General features: G+C 37.7%; 1 protein-coding gene and 1 pseudogene across 4 annotated transcripts in view; one reads left to right on the top strand and one right to left on the bottom strand.

Moving 5' to 3' along the window:
- LOC145984114 (uncharacterized) overlaps positions 1-18,892 on the top strand; it is a 677,559-nt gene that overhangs the window by 645,989 nt on the left and 12,678 nt on the right. The window lies entirely within an intron of this gene.
- Positions 10,850-17,516, bottom strand: LOC145984320 (NADH-ubiquinone oxidoreductase chain 4 pseudogene; annotated as a pseudogene).

The following is an 18,892-nucleotide window of genomic DNA, read 5'->3' as shown; positions in this document are numbered from 1 at the left end:
ATAATACATCACTACTGATAAACACAATTATCTAAGCAGGTATTAACACATGTAACATTGAACAAGTAAATGAAATAACTTTGAACCTAATAACAATGGTTACATATACACCGAGTAAATAAACATTAGCGTTACTAATGAGAATGATTTCTCAGGATCATTACAAATGCCCCTCTCCTGGGGAAAAATTTTGAAGAAATTTAAGTTCAAGTTCTTAATTCAAATTCCAAATTTCTGAAAAAATTTTTGAACACTTAACACACATTGATCTCCCCTAGTATTTCACCTCTCCGTCCGGGGGAACACTGAAATAGGCGCAGATTATCGAAGTTCACTCGATCCACACTTTGCTTCGTCTTGGGATGAACCAGCAAGGCAGTGTTGTTTCGAAGGTCAGTGGCAATGAAAGGGCCGATGAACACCTCGAAAAGCTTAGCTATAGTTCTAGTCTTTCTAGAGCTAAGCTTGTGATTCCTCACTAACACTAAGTCATTTTCGAGTAATTCCCGGGCATGTCCTTTAGTTTTAAACTTGCGTTTTTCACACTTTCTTCTCTCACGGGTCTTAGCGAGGAATAACTTTTGGTTCCAATTGGTAATTTGGGCGTCAGCTTCGTCATTGGGCCAGGTGAAATGGTCCAGCACTTCATTGGGCACCGGTCGGTTAAAGAATAATTCCGAAGGAGCATATCCAGTAACTTCTGACACAGAATTGTTCAGCAACCATGAAATGTCTGTTAAATGTTTTGACCAACGCTGATGATCATTTTGGTTCAATAGCCTTGGCAGTAAAGGATTCAGGTAGTGAGAGACGGAAGGTTGTATGATATTCCACGTCTTCCATAGATTTAATTCTTTTTCCAAAGGCTTTCTCTTGGAAAGTGGTACCGGATATGGAGCCCGGTGGACAGGTTCAGAAGTTTTCAACATAATTTCACATTCAGCAGTTTCCATCGTTCCTGGTCTTTCAGAAAACACCTCCAAATAGCGTAGCAACACTTCAAACAACCCCTGCTTTTGGGAATCATTCAATATATTTATAGCTTCGACCTTCTCTTTGAGGTCCTCAGGGCTATTCATCCATTCATCATCCTCTTCTTGGATTCTTTGGACGTAGCGTACTATATCTATATTTAAGGGATTTCCCTCTTCATGTTCAGGAGTCCTTCCGAAGTATAAAATAACCTTATTATCTTTGAAGCTAATCTCAGCTCCATGCTGCTTAAGAAGAGGCATTCCTAATAGAAGGTCCGTTCCGAAACCTCTGAGGCTAAACACTTCTGTGCTGAAATTCATTCCACCAATTTCCAATTCAACACTACGACTTCCATAAACTCGTTTCCTGTGACTTCCAGAGAAATCAACCAACCTTACCTCTGGTACTTTTTGAATTCGTATTCCTGGAACTTTTTCCACTAACTTAGTCCACACCGAATGACTAAGGATTGAGCACTCACTACCTGTGTCAATAACACAATTCACCAAAATGTCCATTAGTTTGGCCTGAATAATAGGAGATCTGTATTTAGTTCTGGACTCACGTGCAGATTTCAATTCTTGTTGTAACCAACTTTCTTCTGTCTCTGTTAACTGGAAATTAACTTGTAACTCTTGAACATCTCTTGTAGTTGAAATTAGTCGCTCCTTCGAAGCCCCTTGCCTAAATGGGAACGAAGCAAGAAGACAAGGTCCTAGTTTGTTTGACAATATTGGGACCTTTGATTCTGATGGAACTCACGAGCCGTATCAATAGCTTCCTCCTGTTCAGATGTCAGGTCATCTCTTATCTCAGGAGGCCTTTCCAAGTTTCGAGGAGGATTTGGTCTAGTAGAATTAGGAACATCAGAGTTTTGGTTATTTTCTCTAGGTCCTGGTGACCTCCTACCTTGGTTACGGTTTCTTAGGAAAGCATTTCTCTGACCAACATTTCGAGTATTACCATATCGTGCACCCCCTCTATTATATCTCCAAGGCCTACCATTAGTGCCTTCTCTTCCAGTAGGTCTAGATTCGATGTTTCTTACCTTAAAATTCTTAGCTCCATTAACTTCCTTTACTCGTGAATCCTCTTTGTTTTTCCAAGGCTCTGGTTCATCGTAGATGTCAAAGTCTTTCAAAAACTGAGTTAGTTCATACACTGTCCTAGGAGCATGGGCTAGACAAAGGCTTCTCATCCGATAAGACAATTGTCCAATAATTAAGTTAAGAACTTCACTTTCACTGAAATTCTCCGCCAGATTCCTGTATGCAGCGTAAACACTCCAAGCAAAGCTTTCCATGTTTTCATACACCAATCGAGAATACTTTCGATTTCTGACAGCCGCCAATTGCCTTTGCTTAGCTTTCTTAGAGGCAAATTCTTCTCTGAACCTATCACAGAAATCTGTATAATCAACAAAGTTATCCATGTTGCCGGCTAACCAATGTTCTGCCTTTCCAGTAAAAACTCGGGGAAGTAATTCAAGCCGATAGTGTTCTGGTACCTGCATGAGCTCGAAGCTAACATTGAGCTCTCTGAGATATTTCTCAGCAGATTGTGCTTCTATATCGCCTTTAAATTTAGGTATATGAGCGATATCTGCCATTCTGGGCATCTTAAAGTGCGACTTTCGCCTTGGAGGGAATTCATCTGAACTATCACCATCACGAGGTCTCTTTCTCCGTTCTAGTCGGTCTTTATCTGTAATACAGAATGGGTTTCGCACTGTAGCTGGAAATTCAAATGATTCAGCTTCGGAATTTAAGCTTCTATCTGGAGTCACTATAGGAGAACTTATCCCATGAGTAAGCTCAGGTTGAATTTTTAAATTTTGGAACTGCACCTGCAAGTCGTCCACTCTTCTAACAAATAGCCCAGTTTGTTCTTGTAATTCCCGTCTTAAGCTTACTTCCAGTTTCTGATTTTGTACTTGAAGATTTTTAATCTTATCTACAGTTGTCCTCTCAACTTCATCCCGAAGAGTGGAAGTGGCAACCTCAATAACTTCATGCTGCTTTTGGACTTCTCTTTCTATGACTTCAGTTCTGTCATTTAACACTTGAACAGAAGCCTGAATGGACTCTACTGTGTTTTCAATATTTCTCACCTTCTCCTCATGAAGTTCACTATTCTATTCTTTTCTCTCTCAGCTAAAGCTTGGGCCAGCTGCAAGTAAGAACCGATTTGTTTAATGATTTCACTTTGCCAAGATCTTAAAGGTTCTACAGCTTCACTAACATACTCTTTTAACTTTACAGTTATTTTTCCCATTTCCTCCTGTAATTCACCTCTACGCTTTTTATCTTCTTCCTCCTTCTCTTGATTTCTCTTTTCTTCTAGACTTTCAACTAATTTCTGAAACATCTCCAAGTCTTCTTGTCTTCTAGCTTCCGACTCTTTTCTTTCAAGTTCTCTTTTCTCTTCAAATTCCCGCTTCTCAAGTTCTCTTTTTTCTTCAAATTCTCGCTTCTCAAGTTCTCTTTTTTCTTCAAATTCTCGCTTCTCAAGTTGTCTTTTCTCTTCCTGAATCTGCATTATAGTTTTAAGCTCTTGCAGCTCTTGCTTTCTTTCAGCAGCTTCTAGCAGTCTTTTCTCTTCTGCTGCAGCCATTTCTTTTTGTCGCTGTTTCTCTTCCTCAATCTTTTCATTTTTCCTTTCCTCTTTATCCTTCATCAACCAGTCTAGTAAACCTCGAGCTACTGGAGTCTGAGCAGAGAAACTTGGCTCTGGATCGGAGGTTACGGAAGGCATTGACAAACATGTCTGACACAAAAGTTCATCTTCAGTTAAATTAGTCATCTCTTTACCTTCACAGTGCCAATGGAAATTTTTATGACACTGGCTACACTGGAAAGAGTCTTTTCGCTCTCCCTGGTTCCTACAGCAAGCAAATTCAGTCTCTACCTCCATTGTCTTCTTAGATCTGCTTCGTAGGGTCTTCCCTGCTTTATCACTGTCCATGGTTTCACGTAAGTTCTTCACTTTAAAAGCGGCAAAATACTTTGAAAGGGTGCTTCCAGCTGTTTAACACCACCACTAGTATTTCCGATAACAGTTCACCCTAGTGTTGCACTTGCCAGTAATGTTAACAGTTCGGGAATATTCACTTCGGGCCCCACGGTGTAAGCGCCAATTAACTTTGCAACGTCCTGCTCGACAAAAGTGCCTACTACACCTACACGAGCACGTCAGCTGGATGCAAGTCTACTAACTTGGCCACGACCAATCAGTAGCACCATACGCTCTGCAAAGTTTTACCCATTATGCTAACCTTTTCTCCAGCGGTGGTATGAGACTCTATTTCACTCAGGGTTCGGGAATAAGTACACTGTCCAACGTTAGAGAAAGTTTAATGAATGTAGCTGGATACACTTATGCAACTATAAACGTTGTACGTTTAGCACACGCCCGTGTAGGATATTATACTCACTTGGCCAATATATTGCCACACAATGGGGGGAGAATGGCTTCTGCAAACTGCCGTAACCTGGGAACAGATACACTGCTGCTGCTGCTGCCCTCTGGGGTCGTATCCTTAGCTCCAAGAAACTTCAGGAGGTGCAGTCCTTTGCTAGCGCCGACTTCTATAGCTGCAGGCTTTTACAGGGAAATGTTGGCTTTCGGGGAACAAAGGGGCATCTATTAGGGTCACCCTCACGATAACCGTAGTATCTCACTGACCTGTAATTTTTCCTTCTGGGCGGTTGCCTAGAAACCCCACGCCACACTACCCTGGCGGGGTGCCGCAGGTTGATAGGGGGAGGAAACCTCTCGCAACAAGCGGAGCGGGTCCTCTCACTCTAAAGTGGAGTTTTTCTCTCTCGCCAATAAGCGGAGTGGGTATCTCTCACTCGAAAGTGGAGTGGGTTCTCTTGCCAAAGGCAGAGTTCAACCTCTCTCGCTGGAAGGCGGAGTGCGGCTTTCCTCGGGTGCTTGGCCTCTCGCAAGAGCGGAGTGCACCTTCCTTCCTTCTTTAAGAAGCTTGGCCTCTCGCAAGAGCGGAGTGTAGTGATGGGTCGTTCGTGAACGAGTCGTTCAAAAGTAACGACTCTCTCTTGTGAGCGGTGAACGACTCGTTCACCAGAATTGAACGACACGTTCAAAGAGTCGTATGTGTGCCACGACTCCTCCGCCCGCCAAGCAACTATTATTCCATTATTCCCTCTCCTTTCCACGAATTTTGCGAGGAAGGCGCATGCGCAAGTGTATACTCGCCTGGCGGCCGGAATTTTTTAAAGAAAGCAAGTCGATTCTGCGGGCAGCAAATGGGGACTGGAGAGGAGAGGGAGGGGGGGTCCTCTCTGTTCCTTTTCCCTACCCCTAGTTGAGTAAAGCTGGCTGAAACGTGCCGTGTACGATGAGAGGGGAAGGAGCATGCTCGCGAGTCGACTCTTTCCTTCGTTCAAAGAGTCGTGGAGTCGTGGCACACTTTAGCGACTCTTTGATCGAAGGAAAGAGTCGACTCGCGAGCTCGCGACTCGCGAGTGTTGTTTGCAGAGAGAGAGAGCGCGCAACCTCAGCCCATGACGGGCAGCGAAGAACAGCCAACAAATTTGTCCTGTAGTTTCAAGTTCGGCCAAACCATTAGCGCTAAAATTACAAGAAATTAAATGTTAGTAAAAAATATTAGGGGAGTCTTGTAAAGATTTTGGGAAGGTGTTAGGCACAGACCTCTTGATTACAATATTCCGATTAGCCTATTTTGAGTTGTTATTGTTTAAGTCCACTTTATGTGCAGATAGGATAGTCGGGACTGGACCTACAGTTTAAAGTGGGATCCGAACCTCCACTTTGTATTGAACAAGGTACCCCTTGATTTCCGGCGACGTTATAACTACGCCATCGGGGAGACCCGATTAGCCTATTGGAGCATAAAAGTGGACTTATAACAATTTTTGCCAAGCAAACCATTTTAATACATGACAGCGTTAACCACTATGCTATTAAAGTGAATCAGAAAAGGGAGGCAGTAATTTATAATTTGCAACACAAAATACTTAGTGTGGAAAGCGATTGTTACTTTTAATTATTTTCTAAAGCGCCGGCCTCCTTGGTGGAGTGGTTAGTACACCTCATTACTCATCCTGATCTTCGCGATTACCCAAAAAAAAGTGACAGAAAGGCTAAGTAAAATAAACCAAATCAATCAACCAATCATTATTTTCTAAAGCAAAATCAAAGACAATAAACACCTTTTGTTTTATGTTACTCCAAATGCAAAAATGACGTAATACAAGCAGCAAGCACAAGTTCAAATGATAAACCTTTAGTGAAAATAACAAACATGTATTAAAACAAAAATTATAACTTACAATTTTTTATATTCAGTTAAGAATTACCTAATAGAACAAACCACATGATAATGAATTAATTATAAGTGGACTCGTGAAATGAAGGTCTTTTTATATTTGAATACTACATTATGTTCTGTTTTTCTGATTTTTTAATAAAGAACCTGAGAGACAAACACACGCTCACACACGCAGTTATACATAATTTCTTATAATCCGATCTATAATAGATATTCAATTTGTTATAACATTAATTTAATATATTTTGTGTAATACAAGGAACAAATTTGAAATTATGCGGGCAACGGTGGGGATTTCCCCTCTAACGATCATATCATGCAATTTCCCTCTCTTTCTCTCTGTATGCATGTGTACATACATATACTTATATATTATACACATGAGATTAGAAGATTAAAATTTAAATCACATTGAAATGATAACGTTATTAGAGACGAATCACAAATTTACACCAATAGAAACACAGCATTATATACAAAATAAAAGTAAAACACAAATGAAAAGCAAAGATAAATATGAAAATTTAGTGCGCAAAATCATTGCAAAACAAAAATGCAATCAATAAAATTAATATTGACAAAACTAACTCAAGTATTCTATAATGTATGCCGGCGTGGTTAGCACATCAAGGGTCTCGAGAAATATAGTTTAAGGGATGTAAGGGATGATCCTTCCACGTAGTACACCCAATTGTCAACCTCAGTTCCACATAGTACACCCTGGACTGCATTTTGCAGACTAACGAGGCTCTGGCGTCTATACCTACGGCCAGTATAATTTTCGTAGGAATGTGTGTGTGTGTTGTCCTGTGTTTTGTCCTTATGTGTGCTGAGTGCCTTTACAGCCTCAGCTTTTAACCGGTCAGATTATTTTAATATTTTAGTTACTACAGGACATTACAGTTATGTTATTTTAGTTCTGGTAAGGGGCTGGATCCCGTATAAAGTGAAGGGTGCAAAATAGCCTAAGTGACGCACACAAAATTTTAAATTCATATTCAATCATAGCCTTTAGTATAAAACAGAGATGTGATGGGGAGGGCCGGCCCCCGTGGCGGAGTGGTTAGCACATCGCGGCACGAGGGCAGGGAATCCTGAGGCCGATATTCGGTGGAAACACATAGCGGCTCGGGATACCACTTTTGCCCAGGCTTTGCTCTTCTGCCACTTTGGCTAATCGCGAACATGAAAATCAGTGATGATATAATGAAATTGATGAAGTGACACTCAATTCCGAGATTCCTCTTAGCGCACTGTTCTAACCACTCCTCCACAGAGGCGACTGAAATTGTTGGAAGTGAATCAGTTTCATAAGTAGCAGGGCATTACAAAATCGCAATGAAAACAGGGCCAACCCTTCCAAAGTTGGTGAGATGATGAGAGACACTCTGTGTAAAATGTACTGTCCGAGAATCTCGTCTCATTGGAGTAACGATACCGATTTATGCTTTGAAATCGATAAGCGAACAAGACCTGACAGGTGTTTTTAACTTGAAATCAAATCACGAACAAGATATGCATTCTCATTCACGAGTTGAAACGATGTGCCAAGTCATCTTGTCTCACCACGATACTCGATCGAGTTGCTCTTCCGCTTCGTGCACATGTAAACCTTTTAATTTACACGTTCAATTTTATTTATCCAAGAAAACAAATCTGTTAACATGAGAATGAACAGAAGAAATAAGCTACTAGTTATTTTCCCATTAAGGAACAAACAAATTTTAAAATGCTATAATTTCTTATAAATTAGCATGCAGTAATTATATTTTATAATTTATTAATTCAATTTTAATATTTTAACTGCCTAACACGCTTTGTTGTATTTTATGCATCTAATATACCTAATTACTTAGTATTGACAGCGAGGATGAATGAATTTTACGTACAGATAAGCTAATCGGGACTGGATCTACAGTTTAAAGTGGGATCCACCAGGTATCGTTACAAGGCAACGACGGAGGATGGATGGTGATTAGAGTAATTGACAAGAGGTTAAATACAGATTACCACTCATCTCTGGGCTGGGGTTCGAACCCGGAACTTTCGGTGTCAATAGGCTTACTTTGAGGAGGGCGACACCACTTATCTGTCACTCCAAGATTATTTCAAGCTGGCCAACATAGAAACCAAGAAACAAAAAACATGCACCATGGAGTATGTTTTATTTATGTTATTCAGCTATCCTTTCATTCCTTGTTAAATCCTGGTAAGGAAATCGCTTCCTGTCTCGGATTCGATCCTCTGTGGAGGCACCTTGCCCAGTGATTTAGACCCCCAGTTTAAAATGTAGCTTCAATCCCGAGCATAAAGTGAACTTTAAACATTGTCTGACAAAATCGTTTTCATATGACGTGAATTATTTCATTAACATTAACGTGTAAATATTTTACTAATGAAAACAGCATTAAAGAATAAATGTAGAAGTTTAATCATAAATCTCATCCTACATGATACTGCAAAAAAGCTTTTATTGAATGACTGCAGAATTAGGAACAACTACGTAAGATGGACATGGGTCATGTTCACGAGTGATATAAACAGCTGTTGGCCATCTGCGGTGAGCCTACGTGTTAAGGTGTTTTACTAGTAGAAAGCAACATTAAAAAAAAATACATACGTATAATTTGGCCCGCTTTATAGAAATTCGATCATACATTATGATATTGGCAGAAACTTATATTGAATGACTGTAGAACAACAAACACATGGATATGGGATGGACATGGATAATGTTCAAGAGCGATATATATTTCTTAAACACAGCTGTTAGCCATCCGCGGAGAGCGAGCGGGTGGATCCTACTTTAAACTGTAGATCCAGTCTGCTGGCGAGACTGCCGCCGCCGCGCCTTGTGTGAGAGAGCTCGCGACTCGCGAGCGAACGATGAGTGAGGAGAAGAGTCGCTAAGGCGAGCGAGTCGTTAAGGTGCCTAATGACTCTTCGTGCCGACTCGCGAGTCGTGAACGATGAGTGAGGAGAAGAGTCGCTAAGGCGAGCGAGTCGTTAAGGTGCTTAATGACTCTTCGTGCCGACTCGCGAGTCGTGAACGATGAGGGAGGAGAAGAGTCGCTAAGGTGCTTAATGACTCTTCGTGCCGACTCGCGAGTCGTGAACGAATGATGGGGAAAGAGTCGTGGGACTGTGCTGTGACTCTTCGTGCTGTTTCAAGAGTCGTGAACGAGCGATGCTCGTGGAAATGCAAGCATGTGTCGCAGCGCAGATCTGGAGTGCATTTTGTTGCGATATTAAAACCAGTGATCGAATGCAAAAAAGGAAGAATATGTAAACGCACGTTATTACTAATAAAAGGTTGATATAATTATATAGCATTTCTGTGTATGCTATCGTACTGCATAATTTGCATTATCCGCAGCATGAAATGTAAACTGAAACAAGATACAAATATAGAAAATCTCACTCATGAGGCAGAGTAATGAAAACAAGTATGTGTATAAAAAAAAAGTATAAATTTTGTTTGTGTGTGTGTGTGTGTGTGTGTTTACTGTTTACACATATATGTATATCCACACACATACAGAATCGTATTTGTATTTTTCTTATTTTATGCCGCTTTTCTTCAAATTTTAAGTAATCGCGACGATGGGGATGATGCGTGATGATATAGATGAAGGGACACTCGTAAAGAATATCCTTGCCCAGACCGGGACTAGATCCCGGGAACTTCTGTGGCAAGATCAAATGTCGATTACTTCAGAATCTTGGCCATCTAGTCGGCTACACGCACACACACATACACAAAAATGCAATACAATTTATTAATCTTGAAGGACGTACGTTGTGTTCGTTTACTTAAATACAATCATCTGCTTCAACACCACCTACCCCCTTCCCCCTCTTCAGGCATGTGTTTCGAGAAAAAGAAGCTTGGCGACTCTTTTGAACGACTCATTTGAACGACTCTTCTCAGTGAGCGAGCGCTCATGAGTCGACTCGCACAAATGAACGGCTTGAACCCATCACTAGCGGAGTGCTCCTTTCTTCCGGGTCAGTTGGTAAGAGAGATCTTATCGTGAGCCGACCTGAAAGCCAACCGAAGAAAATCTGCTCCTGGGCTGGTTATATAGCCTCGGTTCAGGTAGCGCCTCTAGCGCCGTTCACGCGAACTACGTGGAACCGTGCTAGAGCAGGCAAGGCCATCTCTACGGCAGACGATTGAACTACGTGCTCAAGGCACAAACGATAAATACATATTATAATATTAAACGTGTGCTAAACGTTAATATACAATTATAAGAAATATTACTTATTCTTTGCGACCACGCAGGGCCTTATTAATAGAATAATAATACATCACTACTGATAAACACAATTATCAAAGCAGGTATTAACACATGTAACATTGAACAAGTAAATGAAATAACTTTGAACCTAATAACAATGGTTACATATACACCGAGTAAATAAACATTAGCGTTACTAATGAGAATGATCTCTCAGGATCATTACAAATGCCCCTCTCCTGGGGAAAAATTTTGAAGAAATTTAAGTTCAAGTTCTTAATTCAAATTCCAAATTTCTGAAAAATTTTTTGAACACTTAACACACATTGATCTCCCCTAGTATTTCACCTCTCCGTCCGGGGGAACACTGAAATAGGCGCAGATTATCGAAGTTCACTCGATCCACACTTTGCTTCGTCTTGGGATGAACCAGCAAGGCAGTGTTGTTTCGAAGGTCAGTGGCAATGAAAGGGCCGATGAACACCTCGAAAAGCTTAGCTATAGTTCTAGTCTTTCTAGAGCTAAGCTTGTGATTCCTCACTAACACTAAGTCATTTTCGAGTAATTCCCGGGCATGTCCTTTAGTTTTAAACTTGCGTTTTTCACACTTTCTTCTCTCACGGGTCTTAGCGAGGAATAACTTTTGGTTCCAATTGGTAATTTGGGCGTCAGCTTCGTCATTGGGCCAGGTGAAATGGTCCAGCACTTCATTGGGCACCGGTCGGTTAAAGAATAATTCCGAAGGAGCATATCCAGTAACTTCTGACACAGAATTGTTCAGCAACCATGAAATGTCTGTTAAATGTTTTGACCAACGCTGATGATCATTTTGGTTCAATAGCCTTGGCAGTAAAGGATTCAGGTAGTGAGAGACGGAAGGTTGTATGATATTCCACGTCTTCCATAGATTTAATTCTTTTTCCAAAGGCTTTCTCTTGGAAAGTGGTACCGGATATGGAGCCCGGTGGACAGGTTCAGAAGTTTTCAACATAATTTCACATTCAGCAGTTTCCATCGTTCCTGGTCTTTCAGAAAACACCTCCAAATAGCGTAGCAACACTTCAAACAACCCCTGCTTTTGGGAATCATTCAATATATTTATAGCTTCGACCTTCTCTTTGAGGTCCTCAGGGCTATTCATCCATTCATCATCCTCTTCTTGGATTCTTTGGACGTAGCGTACTATATCTATATTTAAGGGATTTCCCTCTTCATAATATATTCCATGCTGAGTATAAGAATATAAATATAAAGTATAACCAGCACTTAAAAAAGAAAGTAATGCAACACCCACAAAACTAAAATAAGATCACCCAATAATTCTATTTAATAAACTAATTTCACCCAGTAAGTTAATAGAAGGGGGGGCAGCCATATTAGTAATTCTTAATATAAATCATCACAAAGATAATCTAGGAATATAATTAATTATTCCCCTATTAATTAATATACTACGACTACCTAATCGTTCATAAGTAATATTTACTAGACCAAATATCCCAGAAGAACAAAGGCCATGTGCTACTATTAAAGTAAGACCACCATTTATCCCCCATGCTCCTATAGTTATAATCCCTATTAAAACAAGACCTATGTGTGCTACAGATGAATACGCAACCAATGCCCTTAAATCAATTTGACGTATACAAACAAGACTAATTATTCAAATTCCAACAATTCTAATACCAAATCAAAAAATATTATATTTAATAGCTAATCTCTCGATACAAGAAATAATTCGCAAAATCCCATATCCCCCAAGCTTTAGTAAAATCCCAGCCAAAATTATAGATCCACTAACTGGAGCCTCAACATGAGCCCTAGGTAATCACAAATGAACCAAAAACATAGGTATTTTTACTAAAAAAGCAAACACCATTCTGTTGTATTACCAACCACGGTAATATGATATAATAAATCAGGTGGGTTCGATTTTATACAAAATAATCATTTAATCCATAACTAAGAATATACAACATGGCTAACTCCATGCTTGACAATCCATAATCAACAAAACAATTGAACATCTATATTCAAAGATATAATACATAGATGTTTCACAATCTAGCTACTGCAACTTTCCCCTTCTTCCAAATGACAGCTGCAGCCTGTCAGGTGGTTTCCTCCTTCTAAAAGATCGTCGTGGACTGTTCACTGCGGAGGCGGTAACAGCTTCCTCTCGCGAAGTCTGCGGTCTCTCCTCACACGCCCTGTCCTGCGTTGACACGGAACCATCAAAGATCCAAAAGTCATCTTCTCCACTGTCGGTATCCGACCTGTTAGATTTAAACTTCACTTGATGCAAGTGTACCCTTCTCGTTGTTCCACCGGCATTGACCAATAACAAGCGTCTTCCTAAATGACCCGTAACTGTAGCTCGTACGTATTTTGGAAATCTGGATGTATAATTTCTTGTCCACACTGTACTTCCGATTGTACATTCATACACACTGTACATTCTTCGTTCTTATTGGTCTCACTTCTCACCACTTCTTTCTCCATTATTTGCGACCAGGACCAATTATAGATATTACGAGGTTGATATGACAACAACAACTCTGCAGGAGACTTCCCCGTAGCATGGCAAGGTGTAAACCTGGCTACTCTTAACGCACCTTCCACCGCTTCTCTGAAATCGAAACTTCTTCCTAGATGGCAACGTTTTGGACCCACTTTTCGGCTAAACCATTACTGGGTGGATGATATGGTGGTGAATGAATAATTCGTATTCCTAACTTAGTGCAAAATTCTTTAAGTTTCTTTCCCGAAAATGGAGGTCCATTATCACATGCGATTACACTAGGATATCCATATCTTTCAAAACATTCTTTGAGACAGTTTATCGTTTCTTCACTAGACGTGGACTTAACTTTCCAAACCTCTATCCATCGTGTGCATGAATCAACTAACAATAAACATGTGCGACCATCGAAATGAAAGAAATCCAAATGAACTCTTTGAAATGGCTTATCTGTTTGCTCCCAAGGTACATATTTATTTTGCGGAGCATTGTTCTGAAGTGCTTGACACTGTGGACAATTAATAACTTCTCTTTCTAAGTCAATATCAATTTGCGGCCACCAATACATAGATCTTGCTAATTGTTGTAATTTCCACAAACCTAGATGATTAGCGTGCAGTTTTTTCAAGACTGCATTATGCAACGATCTTGGAATAATTAACCTGTTGCCCCATATCAAACATTCCTTTACAATCACTATTTCATGTCTTCTCCGAAAAAAATGTGCAAATGGTGAAGCTTGTTGATCTTTATTTAGCTTTGCTGGCCATCCTTCAGTAACATACAACTTTATCTGCTGCAATAACAAGTCTTTGGCTGTTTCTTCCTTAATGCCTTGTAACAAGACTGGTTCACATTCTAAGTGAAATACATACTCATCGCTGGAAACATCATCTTCAGGTACTTCCATTAAGGGTAATCTTGATAACAGATCTGCCACTTCCACATGCTTAGTGTACTCAATTTTAAAATCATAGGTTGATAAAAGCAAAGCCCATCTTTGAAGTCTACTGTTACCCGTAGAAGGAATTTTAGCTTTTTCTCCAAAAATATATTTCACAGGAAGAGAATCGCTATGTACAGTAAAGGTTCTACCATACAAGTATTTGTGAAATTTCTTCACGCCATGTATAAGAGCTAAAGCTTCCCGTTCAAACTGACAATAATTCTTCTGAGCGTCAGTTAACGTTGCTGATGAACAAGCTACTGTGCGCAAATTACTTTTGTACACATTACATAATTGACAACCTATTCCTACAGGACTTGCATCTGTAATTAGCACAACTTCCAAATTCTGATCGAAAGGAAAAATAACATCTGCTCTCTTCACCATTTCCTTTACTAATTCATATTCCTGTTGATGAATATCAGTCCATTCCCATTTATGTCCTTTCTTCAGCAATTCATGCAAATGAGGTATATGCATTGACAAGTTGGGTATATGCCTATGGTAAAATGAAATATCTCCCAAAAATGACTTGAGTTGACTGACATTACTAGGTACAGCACATTTTAATATTGCTTCTAAGTTCTTCACAGATGGTCTAATTCCTTCACCAGAAATGCAAAATCCTAAATACTCAACTTCCGTAGCAAAAAATTGACACTTCTTAGCATTTACCTTCACATTATATTTCTGAAGACGATCTAGTACATTCCTCACGTTATTATAACACTGTTCTATTCCTTTACCACAGACAATTATGTCATCTAAGTAACATTTAGCGAATGGAATTCCTGTTAATATCTGATCCATTACATGTTGAAATATCAAAGGACTACACTGCAAACCGAAAGGTAATCTGTTGTAACCAAATAAACCAAAATTAGTATTTATTACCAAATATTTCTTCGAATCTTCATCTACTTCCAACTGTAGAAATGCATTCTTCATGTCAAGAACCACATATGTATCAGAATCACCTAATGTGTTCAAAATATCATCTATTTTTGGTAATGGATAAGTTACTTTCTCAAGTAAAGTATTCAGTCCTGTCTTAAAATCAGCACATAACCTAAGATCATTTGACTTCTTGACAACTACTACCAGTGGTGATGCCCAGTTAGAATAAGTTACTTCTGACAGTATACCATCGGAAACCAATTTACTTATATCCTTTTTAACCTGTTCACTTAAACTATAAGGTACTTCATAAGCTTTCCTAAAGATTGGTGTACTGTTAGGTTTAACCGGAATCACAGCTTTAAAACATTTAATAGGCTCCTTAAGATCATCTGAAAATACTGCCTTGTACTCGGACAACAACTTATTCATCAGTACTTCCTTATTATAACAACTCTGAACTTCTATCTGCTGTAACATAAAATTTTGCCTCCAGTTAGGCCATAAAATGTCCAGCCAAGTTCTTCCTACAATCGGTTGTGGCAGATTTTGCTTACAAACAAAAACATTCATATTATATTTCTTATCTTTCCACAATACATCCAACATAACCTGACCTTCTAATGCTAATGGTCTTCCATCAGCATTTTTCAGATTGATATTTGCAGGTTGAATCTTTAAATACGGAAAAGATTGATCGAGAAATCTTTTATCAAACACACTTACAGAAGCTCCAGTATCGATCTCAAAATTAACTAATTTACCATCACAATTCAAATCAATTGTACATTTGTCAGCATTATGCAAAGTTCCAACTACAGAGTTGAATTCAAATTGCCGTTCTTTAGTAGAACCATACTTGTACAACGGTAACTGAAAAGTGTGCAAGGGCTCGCGTGATATTAACAATTCTTGATGTTCCTTTTCTGTATTAGACTCAATAGCATCTTTACATTCTTTCGAAATTACATCAAGAGACACATTACTTAAGCAACTGTTAGATTCAGTGGATTTAAATTGTAAACTTGGTAAGTTTTTATCTGTCGGTTTATTACGAAATCTACAAAATTTCTGAATATGTCCTAAGAATCCACAATAATTACATCTAATTTGCTTTAAATAACATTTACCTTTTTTATGCGTCTTTCCACACTTATAACAAATCCATTGTCTTGAAGTTCCAGGTTTCTCATTAACTATGCTCTTTTCAGTCTGATTATTAAAGATAGTTTTCCTATTGGAGAAATCTTGGAAAGGTTTAGACTTGCTTTCATGAAGCTTATGTACATTACAATCAGTAGCAAAACCTTCTTTTTGATGGAATAGCCGTACATCATTCTCAACCATTTCCATCTTCACGGCAATGTCGCAAGCTTTAAGAAAGGAAACGTCGCCTTCTGATAACAATTTCTTTCTTGTAACTTCACTGTTAACGCCAAACACCAGCTGATCTCTTAGCATGTCATTTAAGAATGCTCCAAAGTTACATTTAGTCGCTGCATGTTTAATAGAAACAATATATTCTGATACAGGTAATTAACTCTTGCTTCAGAAGATGAAAACGGTATCTTTCTGCAACAACATTATGCTTCGGTTGAAAATGATTCAACAATACATCTTTTATTACTTCGTATGTTTTGCTAGCAACAGAATTTGGAGTAACTAAATCCCTTAAAACATCATATAAATTTCCTCCACAGAATGCAATAAAATGACTAATTTGCTTTTCCTTTGGAATGCCATTAGCAACACAAATCTGTTCAAACCGCTCCAAATACGAATCAATGTTACCTTTATCCACATCGAAAGGTTCCAGAATATGTCCTTGAATCCCATACATAGTCGCCAAATTGTTGTATTACCAACCACGGTAATATGATATAATAAATCAGGTGGGTTCGATTTTATACAAAATAATCATTTAATCCATAACTAAGAATATACAACATGGCTAACTCCATGCTTGACAATCCATAATCAACAAAACAATTGAACATCTATATTCAAAGATATAATACATAGATGTTTCACAATCTAGCTACTGCACATTCTAACATATCAAACAAAATAATTTATATCAATATTAATATATCTAAATATATATATATATATATATAAACCACCAACCTTATAATTTAATATAAAAATACCAACCAAAAGAGGTAAAGAAGCAAGTAATGTATAAAAAAGTAAATATACCCCCGCTTGTACTCGCTCTGGTTGATATCCTCACCCTAAAATTAAAAATAAAGTAGGTACTAATGATCCCTCAAAAAACAAATAAAATAAAAAAAAAATTATTCTTATAAAAGTTAATATTAATAATAATAATAAAATAATTAATAAAAACATAAATCTACAAGGATAAAAATAAATAGATATAATACTATTTCTAGCCACTATTATTAAAAAGATAATTCAAATACTAAGCAAAATTAAAGAATAGGACATCACATCTAATCCAATAAAATAACCAGCCCCTCATACTCCAATACCAAATCACACTATTAATAAAAACAAAAAACAACCAAAAACAATAGAAATTTGAACCACCATTCATAAAGAACTATTAAATCTCAAAAGGATTAAAAATATAAAATAAAAAATATATTTTAACATTTTAATAATACAAATGAATTAAAATAATCATTACCGTGAGTACGTGTAACTGATACTATAACAGACAGACCAAGGGCCCCCTCACATACACAAAATGAAATAAATAATAAACAAAAATAAGCTTCTTCCTGATTATTAATAAAATAATAAGTTATATATAAATATAAGGATAATACAATAAATTCAAGTCTTAATAGAGTTACTAATAAATGCCTACGTTGAGAAATAAAACATAAAAATCTAATAAATAAAATAATTAATATAAATAATATGCTTAACATAAGTTTTTATAGTTTAATAAAAACAATGGTCTTGTAAATCATAAATGAATTAGTAATTCTAAAAACATCAAGGAAGATATAATTATATCATCATTAGCTCCCAAAGCCAATATTTTTATTAAACTACTCCTTGATATTAAAATACAATGAATACTAATTACCATTATATTATTATTAGCACTAATAATATTATATATAAAACATCCACTATCTATGGGAGTTATACTAATTATACAAACTGTTACTGCATGTCTAACAATATCAACATTCCTAAAATCCACATGACTTTCCTATGTATTATTCCTAGTATTTTTAGGAGGAATATTAGTTCTATTTATTTATACAACAAGACTTACACCAAATGAAATATTCAAAATAAGAATAAAAATATTGGTCTTGGGCATAGCCCTAATATTATTATGTTTATTTATATTAATAATAATAGATCCATTATTAGCCCCCTCAATACTACAAAATATAGATACCTATACAACCTGAAGAAATACCCCCCCACTGCCAGGAATAAAATTATATAATGAATCCATTATAATAATAACTACTATAACAGTAGTATATTTATTTATTACATTAATTGCAATTGTAAAAATTACTAGACTTTCACACGGCCCTCTAAAAATAATTAAATAATTACAAATGACAAAGCCAGCACGGATTTATCACCCTCTACTTAAACTAGCAAATAATGCATTAGTGGACTTACCAGCCCCACTAAATATTTCATACTGATGAAATTTTGGTTCACTTATAGGAATGTGTCTTTCAATCCAAGTCTTAACAGGTCTTTTTTTAGCAATACATTATATTTCAAGAACAGATTTAGCCTTTTCTAGAGTAATACACATCTGCCGAGATGTAAACTATGGATGAATATTACGAACTATTCATGCTAACGGAGCCTCCATATTCTTTATTTGTATATATATACATGTTGGACGAGGGATATATTATGGATCCTACTTATATTTTCACACATGATCTATTGGGGTCATAATTATATTAGCACCAATAGCAACAGCATTTGTTGGATATGTACTACCATGAGGTCAAATATAATTTTGAGGTGCTACAGTAATT

Source organism: Lepisma saccharinum, chromosome 2, assembly GCF_977018435.1.
Source record: "Lepisma saccharinum chromosome 2, izLepSacc3.1, whole genome shotgun sequence".
Taxonomy (NCBI): domain Eukaryota; kingdom Metazoa; phylum Arthropoda; class Insecta; order Zygentoma; family Lepismatidae; genus Lepisma; species Lepisma saccharinum.
This window is presented reverse-complemented; position numbering and strand designations above follow the sequence as displayed.